The sequence below is a fragment of the Peromyscus maniculatus genome, chromosome 15, assembly GCF_049852395.1.
Source record: "Peromyscus maniculatus bairdii isolate BWxNUB_F1_BW_parent chromosome 15, HU_Pman_BW_mat_3.1, whole genome shotgun sequence".
NCBI lineage: Eukaryota > Metazoa > Chordata > Mammalia > Rodentia > Cricetidae > Peromyscus > Peromyscus maniculatus.
This window is the reverse complement of record NC_134866.1, coordinates 45,326,556-45,338,466: the sequence shown is the minus strand read 5'-3', so window position 1 is coordinate 45,338,466 and position 11,911 is coordinate 45,326,556. Positions and strand designations below refer to the sequence as shown.

The 11,911-nt window shown below is 41.5% G+C and overlaps 1 long non-coding RNA gene across 2 annotated transcripts; it reads right to left on the bottom strand.

Moving 5' to 3' along the window:
* Positions 1–204: 204 nt before the first annotated feature.
* LOC143268764 (uncharacterized) lies at positions 205–3,629 on the bottom strand. Of its 2 annotated transcripts, none has more exons than XR_013044889.1 (2): positions 3,322–3,629; positions 205–2,668 (listed from the first exon to the last, which is right to left on the bottom strand). It is a non-coding gene; the product is annotated as an uncharacterized LOC143268764 (long non-coding RNA). The 2 variants fall into 2 exon arrangements; XR_013044890.1 differs by having other exon boundaries at positions 3,409–3,629.
* Between the last annotated feature and the right edge of the window lie 8,282 nt (positions 3,630–11,911).

The following is an 11,911-nucleotide window of genomic DNA, read 5'->3' as shown; positions in this document are numbered from 1 at the left end:
TTTTGCTCCTAATTATGATTCAGTTATGTGGCTTGTCGTTCAGTATTTCATCTGTACTCTGGTCATGTTTTCAATTATCATTGAAACCCCAGACCTTATTATAATGTCCAGCAGCTAACAGTCTCTTAATATTTGTGGGTTGGGTAGCTGGCTAGGCAGACAGATGAACAGAGAGACAGGGAAGAAATCCACAAATACATGAGCTATTTAGAATTGCTTGTATTGAAGAAAGCTTCACAAATGAGCTAGGATTTCATCCAGACTTTGAAAAAGGAGGGAAAAGTAATATCCCAATTTACATGCTGAAAATACACAAGTTATTACATTTTTTTTTTTTGCCACTAAATGCAGCCAAGAAGATGCATCCTAAATTAAGCGTCCCAATTTTCTTTTTAACACAGGTGGGAGAAAGTGGCACATTAAGCAATGAAGCTAATTAAAAGAAGAAACAAAAATCACTCTTAGATGAACCACACTCCACTTTCCCTCTGGTTCCTTTTGCTGTTACAAAAGCATCCATCTTCGGTGGATGTATCCTTGCATGTGCCATTCTTCCCCGAGAAATGACTTTTATAAAAGAAACCGAAGCCATCTTTGCACATTTAACATATCTGCACAAGGCATTAGGAATGAAAGGACAGTGCCTTGCCTTGGAGCTAAGGGGCATGCTTGTTTTCTTGTTTTGTCCTGATACCTGAAAAGAAAACACAACAGAAGAGCTGCTTAGCCTGTTCGATGCAAGGACTCATGTGTTGCTCAATTTTCTCTTCCTTGTGCAGCTTGCCAGAACTCTCTTAAGCGTTTATTCTGCTTTAATGGGGACTGCTAACAAACTAGTACTCATTCTTGCTTGGCAACTGTATTTTCATCTTTTGATTTTAAATGTCACCTCAGCGTTTCCCGTCATGGATAGTTCATCATTTGTTTTTCTGGATTTTCTAAAACAAAAAAAGACCAAATATAGCTTCCAGGCTTTTCCTGTGCCAACCCAGAGAGGATGATGGGCTCGTCACGAGCTATTCTTTATTCAAATGTGCTCGCTGTAGTGTTCTCATTGAAACACTCTTGTCACAAACACAGCTCTTCCTCCTGATTCCTCTCCTATCTTTAAGAACACTATTCTACTCTTGGTTATGTTTCTTATCAGGTAATTGAGTTGAAGTAGATATGGTCTAGACATCCTGACAGATGAGACAAGAATGACAAAAGAGTGTACGTTAAGAAATGATGACCAGAAGAGGACATGCTATACATCACTCTGTTCTTGACTGTCTTCATGATGGATCTCCAACTACGGAAGTGCTCATGATTAAGAATTTGAAAGAGAGAAAGGAGGGATATACGGAAGGACTTTGAGCAGGAAAGAGAAGGGAAAAAAGAAATCTGTATAATCTCTTCTTACATCTTTCTTTGCCTATCTTGTGCAGTGTCATACTGCAACATCCATTTTAAATTGAAACATTGGCTCCAGGATGGAAGAAGGCCCAGGAGCCTAGGGTAGTAGACAAAAGGGAAGCAGAAGGTCATGTGTCTGTGTTTGTATCTAGGAGAACAAAGGCTCAGAAAATATTTGAGCTCCCCTAACAACAGTGTAAGAGGAATAAAGAGTTGCTGCAGGGTGGCCACTGAGCAACCAAACTGCTGAAATACAGATGTTCAGAATGTGAAGCCTGCAAGCCTTGTAGAGAGCTCCAGGGTTGCAGTTTTGGGGGAGCTGTGACTCATGTTGGAATGGGAATTCTGGTGATGCAGCTGTTTTTGAATTATCCTTGCTCCTTGCCAGTAAGTCCTCACTCATGATCCCCCTAGTAACCCCAATAAAGCCATATGGGTTCACGAGATCGGACATTAGTTCAATAGCTATCCAAGTAAGGAGGTTCTGTGACGAACACTTGAATTAACAAACTTGAACAAGGGGCTGGAGAGATGGCCTGGTGCTCACTGAGCACTTGCTGTTCTTGTAGAGGAGCAGACTTTGATTCCTAGCACCCACGTGGATGAGAGGACCAAGTAGATGCCATAATAGGCTGCTCGGTCTTCTCTCGGAGATGAGTCCTTGGCCCCTGCTTTATGTAAGTGAGCAGGCAGTTTCTGAGAAAGAACCACAAACAAAGAACAATTAATCACTGGTGCCCCCGACAACAGGGACAAGGGAGATAGGATGCACCAAGCCTGGGTCACTGAGCGGGACCCCACAGTCAGCACATGCTAGGCCATCCAGTCTCCACAGCAGCTCAAGGACAAAGCCAGGGACTTGTCCAGGCCTGCCCCAAGATGTAAAACTGTACCGTGACCAGCCTCTAACTATCCCTGGCCAATTAAAACATACTAATATGATTGCCATTTGCTTAAGCCAATCATATCTAAAATGACCTAACTGCCTTAGGACCTCCCCTTGGCTATGCTTAAAAGGAGCCCACACATCCCTTTCGGGGTCCTCGCTATCTTGCCTTTGTGTGGGATGGATGGTTCCAGTATACTGGAATAATAAATGCTCTTGTTGATTGTAGATGTGGATGGTGGTCTTTTGTGGGACTTCTCCAGGACCCTACTAGTAGAAACTCACAGCCATCTGTAACTCCAGATCCAGGGGATTCAATGCTCTTTTCTGGACTCTGTAGATACCAGGCATGCAGGTGGTGCACAGACACACATGCGGGCAAAACACCTATACCCATTAAAATATGAAAGTAGAACGTGACTTAACAGTCAATCAATAGAAAAGGAACAAGCTGTGCTGAAAATCATCAGGGAGCTTGGAGCCCTGGATCCTGGTCTTGGTTATTTGTTAATTCCCTGTGAAAACTCAGGGACGGCAAATAAAATTTCTAAGCTTGTTCTTGTTCTTAAAGGGGAAATCTCCATTTAGGTAGCTTCAAAGTAGTTCTTCAATCTGAAGTTCTATGATGCTACAATGTAGGGGTATTATCATCTGCTGAGACTACTTCAATAAAACATCCTGAGTGAGGCACTCTCACTGGGACAACTGGGTTCAAATACTGCCTCTAACTATTTTCATTCATTCTGAGATCTTTGATCAAATTTTAGTTTTCCCAGTTGTCACGATCTCATCTGTAAAAATGGGAATTGTGACAGCATTTGAGAGTCAGGGTTGTTGATAAGTGAAGGAAAGTAGTTCACTGTGGTGTGAGTGTGCAGAGGCCTCACAGATAATCAGCATATGATGTGATCTGGAGTCTTTTTCAGATATGCCCAGGGAGAAAAGTCGAACAAAACAAGAACCTTTGTATTTATTTGCTTGATGAGTTTCAGGTATCCTGATATACTTTAAAAGACCATATGTTAATGTATGAAACTTACTTTTCCCTCTCAAATTCTAGCTGTTGCTTACAGTTAAAATATCAGCCCAACACACAGCATGAAACCTGGGAAGTATGTTTGAGGTACCATCTAAATGCAGCCATTTACTGAGTGTCCATCTTGAGCTTGTCACAGGTGCTGGGCTTCTGAGGAGTTCACCTCAGCCCGAAATAGATACTGTCTCGCCTCTGTAGCTACAAGCACATGTGTCAAAAGACGATCCACCTTCCTTAATTTTCAGCCTCAACTGTTCACAAAAGCCAATCTGGCCTTCCCAGGGAAACCACACTAGGACTACGGAGCTGTGGTTTCCATGGCAACGATGGAGGTCAATAGTCGCAGTGACACCTTCATCAGCCTTGATTGCAGTGGCAACTTGCCATCCTCTGTGCTTTCCTTTGTTTGCGTGTCCCTCATTTGCTTAATTTCTATTTCTCGGAATCCTCAAGTGAAAACCCACAGGAGCTGAACTGAGATTGAAAACTGCGCAGGCTTTATTAAAACGCTGGGGAGCACGCTTGCCTTACCACTCGTAGGCATGTGCGTTGAGAAATGAATTCCCGTATCCTCCACTGCAATCTTTCATAATGTGCTGCAGCTTAGAAATTCTTTGTTTGCCGCGCCCTGTGCTGTTTCTTTCTTTATTATTTTAAAAAGCCGTTTTCAATCCATGCCGGTTTTGCCCCCAACACCGAATTTTGGCAGCAAAGATAACAGACGTGTTGGGTGAAAATCCGTTTTTGAGTTATCACACAAAGGCTTGCACATGGCCTTTGCTCTGTCTCCGCTAGCCCCCCCCCCCTCTTCCCCATGCTGTCCACATCACTGCTCCTCTTCCTTTGGATTCTTCAGCATACCTTCTGCTCTTGGCCTGCATATGCTGACCTCTCTCTCTCTCTTTTAAATTTGCTAATTTTATACATGAGTATTTGCATTCTTTCCCCCTCCAAGTCCTCCCATGAGGCCCCAACACCCCCCTTTGAATGCATAGTCTCTTCTATATTTATTTTGGGGAAAGCTATCTACCATATCAATCTATCATCTATCTATCTATCTATCTATCTATCTATCTATCTATCTATCTATCATCTATCATCTGTCTATCTATCTATCATCTGTTTATCTATCTATCTATCTATCTATCTATCATCTGTTTATCTATCTATCTATCTAGCATCTGTCTATCTATCTATCTATCTATCTATCTATCTATCTATCTATCATCTATCTACCTATCATCTATCAACTGTCTATTTATCTATATACTAGCATCTATTTATCTACCATCTATCTATCTATCTATCTATCTATCTATCTATCATCTGTCTGTCTATGTATGTATGTATGTATGTATGTATGCATATATATATGTATGTATGCATGTATGTATGTATGTATCTAACTATCTATCTATCTGTCATACCAAGTCCAATTAGTGTTGCTCTTATTTGCATGTTTTAGGATTGACCCCTTAGGATTGAGATCTTATCCTTTAACAAAAACCAAAGGATTTCTTTCTTTCTGAGCAGCTACTGACTGCCTGTAGTGCTTCACCTAGGTGTGGAACCTTATGGAAGTTTCCTCCATCTATGTTGATGTATCCAGGTCTTTTGTAGGTAGTCATAATGTTGAGAGTTCATGAGACTAACATACCGTCCTGTCTAAAAGAAGCTATGATGCAGTAGTCATGGCAGTCCTCAAGCTCAGTTTTTCTGCCCCTCCCCATGCTTTTCCCTGAGATTTAAGTGTAAGGATGTGTTTTAGATGTCCCATTTGGGCTTGGAAAGCCCATGGGCACTTACTTTCTGCAGTTTGGCCAGTTGTGTGCCTAACAGACTCTTCCTGCTACAAAAGGAAGCATCTCTGATGAGATGTGAGAGCTGTGATTGTTTATAGATACAAAGATGAATATTTAGAAGGCAGTTGGAAACTGTATTACTATAGAATGTGGTCAGAGCAGGTCCTTTTCTAGGGTCTATGGCCTCTCCAATCACAGGTTCTTGGTTTGGTTTTTGCTACCAGGCATGAATTCCCTTGAATTGAGAGGGTTTTGCATCTAATTAGACAACAGTTATTTGCCCCAAAGATACAAGTGCCACTATCACACCATTGGTGCTATATTGCCTTAGCAGATTTGATAGCACCTTCTCACACAAGGAGAGCTATCTCGGGGAGGAGACTTCCTCTGACATCAGTCCCTCAGCCCATCAGAGGTTATCTCTTCCTTGTCCTGTCCCATCTGCAGGAAAGCTTTCCCAATCCAAGCCTGTCTTTTGTCTCCATTATTACACCATGTGCTTCTCTAATAGATCATTATCATGAGACCTTTTAATAGCTTCAGTCTGGGAGTGCTTCTGCCATTTGAGAGCTGTGTGACTGCTGAGACATTATCTGTTTCCCCACCCTGCTCCACTATTGATGCCCCAGAACCGTCTCAGGGCTTAGGCACTTGAGTGATATTTACAGTATGACTAAAATTCCTTTATCCTATTTGGTCATTAAAGTTACTTAGAATATTCATGACTTTGATGTCCAATAACTTCACACCCATCCAACAGAGGCAAACAAAGTGCTCTTTATTTCAGAGATAGTTACAACCAAGATATATTCCACTCAAGATATCATTCTGTATTTTAGAAAAATAAAAGTGAATATCCACTCACTATATGTGTAAAAATTCTTAAATTCCTGATACAGCTCTTTTTTATTTCAACCCAAGATAGTTAAAACAATCCAGTACAATAAAGGAACTTCTAGAGGTATCACCATTCATGACTTCAAGCTCTACTATAGAATTATAGTAATAAGAACAGTTTGGTATTGGCATAAAAACAGACACATGGATTAATGGAATCAAATCAAAGACCTTGACATAAAGTCACAACACTTAATGAACTCCTGATTTTTGACAAAGAAATCAAAATTATACAAATGGAAAAAAAAAGCATCTTCAACAAATGGTGCTGGCATAACTGGATGTCATAACTGCATGCCAAAGAGTGCAATAGATCCATGTTTAGCACCCTGCACAAAACTCAAGTCCAAGTGAATCAAAGACCTCAACATAAATCCAGTTGCACTTAACCTGATAGAAGAGAAAGTAGAAGTAGCCTTGAACACATTGGCACAGGAAACCGCTTCTTTACACTAAAATTGACAATTAATAAATGAGACCTCCTGAAACTGAGAGGCTTCTGTAAGATAAAGTACATAGTCAATAAGACAAAGTGATAGCCTACAAAATGGAAAAAGATCTTCACCAACCACGCAGGGGACTGATCTCCAAAATACATAAAGAACTCAAGAAACTACACATCAAAATATCAACTAAAAAACAGAACTAAACAGAGAATTCTCAACAAAAGAATCTCAAGTGGCTGAAATACACTTAAAGAATTGTTCATAATCCTTAGTCATCAGGGAAATGCAAATTAAAATGACCCCGAGATACCTTCTTACATCTGTCAGAATGGCTAAGATCAAAAACACTAAGGACAGCTTATATTGGAGAGGATGTAGAGTAAGAGGAACACTCCTCCACTGCTGGTGGTAGTGCAAACTTGTACAGCCACTTTGGAAATTAATATGGCGGTTTCTTGGAAAAATAGGAAGCAATCTACCTCAAGACCCAATCTTGGGCTATACCACTCTTGAGCATATACACAAAGGATGCTCAACATACCACAAGGACACCTGCTCAACTATGTTCATAGCAGCATTTTTCATAATAGCCAGAGCCTGGAAACAACCTAGATGCCCCTCAACTGAAGAATGAATAAATAAAATGTGGTACATTTACACAATGGAGTACTATTCCACTGTTAAAAACAATGACCTCATGAAATTGCAGATAAATAAATGGAGCTAGAAAAAAATCATTCTGAGTGAGGTAAACCAGACCCAAAAAGACAAACATGGTATGTACTCACTCATAAGTGGATATTAAGTATAAAACACAGAAAAACCAACCTACAATGCACAGCCCCAGAGAGGCTAGATAACAAAGAGGGCCCAAAGAGGAATGCATAGATTTCCCTAGGAAGGGGAAATAGAAGAGATCTCTTAGGTAAACTGGGGGACAGAAGTTGAGGGTGGGGGATGGTAACTTGAGGGAATGGGTTGACTAAGGGTGTTGGGTTGGAGGGGAGATGGATAGAGAGAGTAGGAAAGAGACATTTTGATGGGGGGATCATTGAGGGTTAGGGAGAAACCTGGTGCTAGGGAAAACTCCCAGGAATCCACAAGGATGACCCCAGCTAAGATTCCCAGCAATAGTGGAGAGGGTGCCTAAACTGGCCTGCTCCTGTAATCAGATTGGTGGCTACCCTAATTGTCATCAGAGGGCCTTTATCCAGTAACTTAGGGAAGCAGATGCAGAGATCCATAGCCAAGTATTGGGCTGGGCTCTAGGAGCCCTCCTGAAGAAAGGGAAGAAGAATTTTAAGAGCCAGGGGGGCCAAGGTCATGACAAGGGAACACACAGAGACAGCTGACCTGAGCTCGTGGGGGCAATAGTTAGGGAGCCAGCATGGGACCAACCTAGGCCTTTTGCATGTAGATGACAGTTGTGTAGCTTGGTCTGTTTGTAAGGCTGCTAGCAGTGAGATCAGGACCTATCCCTGGTGCTTAGCTGGCTTTGGGGAACCTCTCCCCCAGGCTGTATTACCTTACCCAGCCTTGATGCAGGGGGAGGAACTCAGTCCTATCTCTACTTGATATGCTATGTCTTGTTCAAGCCCATGGGAGGCCTGCCCCTTTCTGAATGAAGACAGAGGAGATGTGAATGGAGAGGAAGGTAGATGGGAGTGGGGAAGAAAGGAACAGAAGGGGAGGAGAGGATGAAGGGAAAACTGTAGTATGTAAAATAAATTTAAAAAATGTTAATTAAATAAAATTAAATTTAAAAATATTCTGTACATTAGCCGGGCGGTGGTGGCGCACGCCTTTAATCCCAGCACTCGGGAGGCAGAGCCAGGCGGATCTCTGTGAGTTCGAGGCCAGCCTGGGCTACCAAGAGAGCTCCAGGAAAGGCGCAAAGCTACACAGAGAAACCCTGTCTCAAAAAACCAAAAAAAAAAAAAAAAAAAAAATATTCTGTACAACGTGTTTTTTTTTTGTTTGTTTGTTTTGTTTTGTTTTGTTTTGTTTTTCGAGACAGGGTTTCTCTGTGTAGCTTTGCTTCTTTCCTGGATCTCAGTCTGTAGACCAGGCTGGCCTTGAACTCACAAAGATCCACCTGCTTCTGCCTCCCGAGTGCTGGGATTAAAGACATGCGCCACCACCACCCAGCCAACATGGGTTTTTAAGTCTAGTTCAATGTAGTGTGTGTGTGCACACACGTGCATGCTTGCGTGTGTGTGTGTGTGTGTGTGTGTGTGTGTGTGTGTGTGTGTGAAGTATGTTGTAAATTGAAGTGTTGAATTAAGTTAAAGAAACCACAGGACCATGCCAGGCACCTACAGCTATTAAAAAAGTCCTTTAGCCAGATGCCCAATGTGCTCTGACTCCATCTCTACTCTGCTCACTGCCATGTATTTAAGACCCCTTTACTCAGAGGCCATGAAGAACAGGAGAGACACACTGTAAAGCTTTCTTGCTTCCAGGCTGGAGATTACTGAGCCAAAAGGCTTATTCTTTTGAGTCAGATGCTGCTGTTGAAGACGCAGAGACTTGGCAGATGACACATTCATATCATGATATATGATATGATGCTTTTGACACTGAAACGTTTTTGACTGTCAGCTTTTTAAGTCATTAGCGAGTAACAAGGATAATGGGTGCTTCCCTTTCCTCCATGTGTCTTCTATCCCAGTTAATTCCATATCTATTTCTAAGTGAGCTCCTAATACTGACCCTTAGCCTACTAGTTTGGATCAAATTGAATTTCAGATGTTTGAAGTGCACCAGCTAGAAATAAGAGGTTGACTATCTTGATGAAATGATTCAGAAAGACCTTGGAGCAGGAGATTTCTCATATCAATGCCCATCCTTATGGAAAGAGCCAGGAGCAAAGAAAAACAAACAGAGAGCCACTTACCAAGGGTTGTAAGACATTTCAAAGGAACCCTACAAAAGAAGATCAGGGATCAAAAGTACAGTGCCCCCAGGCCTTAGGATAAGGCAAGCACTGAAAAGTAGATGTTGTACTTACGCTCTGAATTAAAAAAAAAAAAAAGAAAAAGAAAGAAAGAAAGAAAAAGGAAAAAGAGGATAAGGATTGTGGAATATAAGTCTCCAAAGTGTCTGCTTAGGCAGCTATAGCAAAATGTCACAGAATGGAGGGCTAAAACAGTCATGCATTTCTCACAGCCCTAGAGGCTGAGAAGTTCAATATCCAAGTGCTTGTATTGACAAGTGCTCTCTGCTTCTTAATGTTCTTGCACGGTAGAGAGAGGAGATGGGGGAAAGAAGGAGAAAATTCTCCTCCATTCTTTCCCCCTCATCATCTTCCTCATCCTCCTTTCTCCACTTCTGTGTTTGTCTATCTGCATCCATACTGGGGACTGAACACAAGGCTTCACAGTGCCAGTCAAGCGAATGCCACTGAGCCAAATCATCAGCTCTCCAGTCTCTTCTGGTAAAGATGCTAATCCCATCCCCATTCTCCATTCTCATCTAAACACATCCAACGCTAATCGCACCCCAATGTGCCCACATCCAAACACCGTGGAGGTGCAGTTTGAGGATAATAACACCAAGGGAGCACAAACATCTAGACCATAACCGTGTGGATAAAAGTGACATCTTCTTCTCGGTTTCTGTCTGTTACCTATTTCACAAGGAGCCCAATCACCTTGGCTTAAGTGCCTAGTGGCCCTTGCTCTTACTCTCTAGCCTAAGCAGTAACTAGGAGGTTGTAACGCAATGCTAATGATGGGATAAGCAAGGCTTTCCTTGTAATAGAGATCAACAGTGAGTTAGGAAGCAAGATATAAAATAGAGAGCAAGGTCAGTATAGCCATCCGCTCACTGTTGGTAGCTGACGCTCACTGTAAGTCATAGGATGTGAACACATCTTCATGTCTTGTAAGCATACAACCAAATAACACTCAGTGTAGTTGATGCTGTTATCTCCTCTCCTCTACCCTAACCTCTTTCCTCTTTTGTTGATGTAGGTAATTACATCTAATAATATAAAACAAATACAAAATGATGTCCTCAATAGATATAAACAAATTTATTATCTCCCATGGAAGATTTTCAGTTTCAAAGTTTTAAGAATGTATAGAAATCCTATTTTAAAGAATGAATTCACGCCTAGTATTTGGGGTTTTTATTAGAGAGCCGTACACAAAGAGTTACAGGCAACTATGAAGTGTTGAGAACAGGGGAATTACTCTTCCCTAGGGAAGAGCACACCAACTGCTTGTCAAATACTAAATGGTCATCCCTGAAAACATACATATGAATGAGTAACACACAGGCTGAGCAGGTTTAAACATGTGTGTTTATAACACCATTATTAATTAATGCAGAAAGAGGCTGTGAATTTGAGAGAGGAAGGAGAAGGAGTATATGGAAGGGGGTGGAAAGAGGAAGGGAGAGAGGCAAACGAAGCAATTATATCATAATCTCAAAAAAAGAGAAGAAAGAATTTAATAAGTAAATAACAATAAAAGGAATAATAAAAAAGTGAACCTGGGTGACAAATGTTGGAAGAGGAAAGACCAAGGAAGGAAAAAGTGGAGAAGAAGCAGGACAAGCAGAGAAGAGGAAGCTCCAGTCAGGGAATGGAGAGGTAATGAGTTGGGGGCCAGACAGGAGAGAGGTACAGACAGAAAGAAGAAAGCTGGATCACAATTCCCCACCTTCTAGGGCCTCCACCCAAATATCTGCTAGGTGAAAAGGGAGAGGCTTTCAACTTCCAATTAATTTTAAATTATTTAAATTTTTAAAGGAATTTTAAAATTTTAAATAATTTAATTTTAAATTTTAAAAGGAAGTTAAAATTAAGCAAAACAGGTAAAGGATCATTTATGAAACACTTCTGTTACAAAGTTTGCCGGGTTAGTTACTTTTTGTGGCTCTGACAAGAATTACTAACAGGAGCAATTTAAGGCAAGAAATTTTTCATTAGAGCCCTGGTTTTAGAGGATTGCAATCCAGCCTGGCGTGTCTCTGCTGGAGCAGAAGGCAGCCAGTTGGTCACATTTTGGGTGACCAGAAAGTTGGAGGAAGGGACTGGCAGCATGGCCAACCTGTAGCCCTCAAAGGTCCACCCATAGTGACCCATTTCTGACTCTCAGGACCAACAACTTCCCCTAACAGTGCCACCCATAGGGACCATCTTCGAGTCAAACCATGACGCCACCTATTCTTTTCGAAGAGAAAAAAAAAAAAATACCATCTACAAAACATTCTCTTATCTGTTGGTGGTTAAGATTTCCTCCAGGCACAGACGGGAACCAGAGTCCTGCAGGAAGCAGCAATAGCCCAAACCAAACAGGATCACCTCAGCTAAAGTTCCACACCACTAAATTGAATCTGAAATATTCGTCTGGAGATCAGAGAAATCCGGAGAGAGATGACAGCCAATATCCAGAGGCCTTTTTCAGTCAGCACAAGAAAGTCCAATCTGCCTCCACAATGA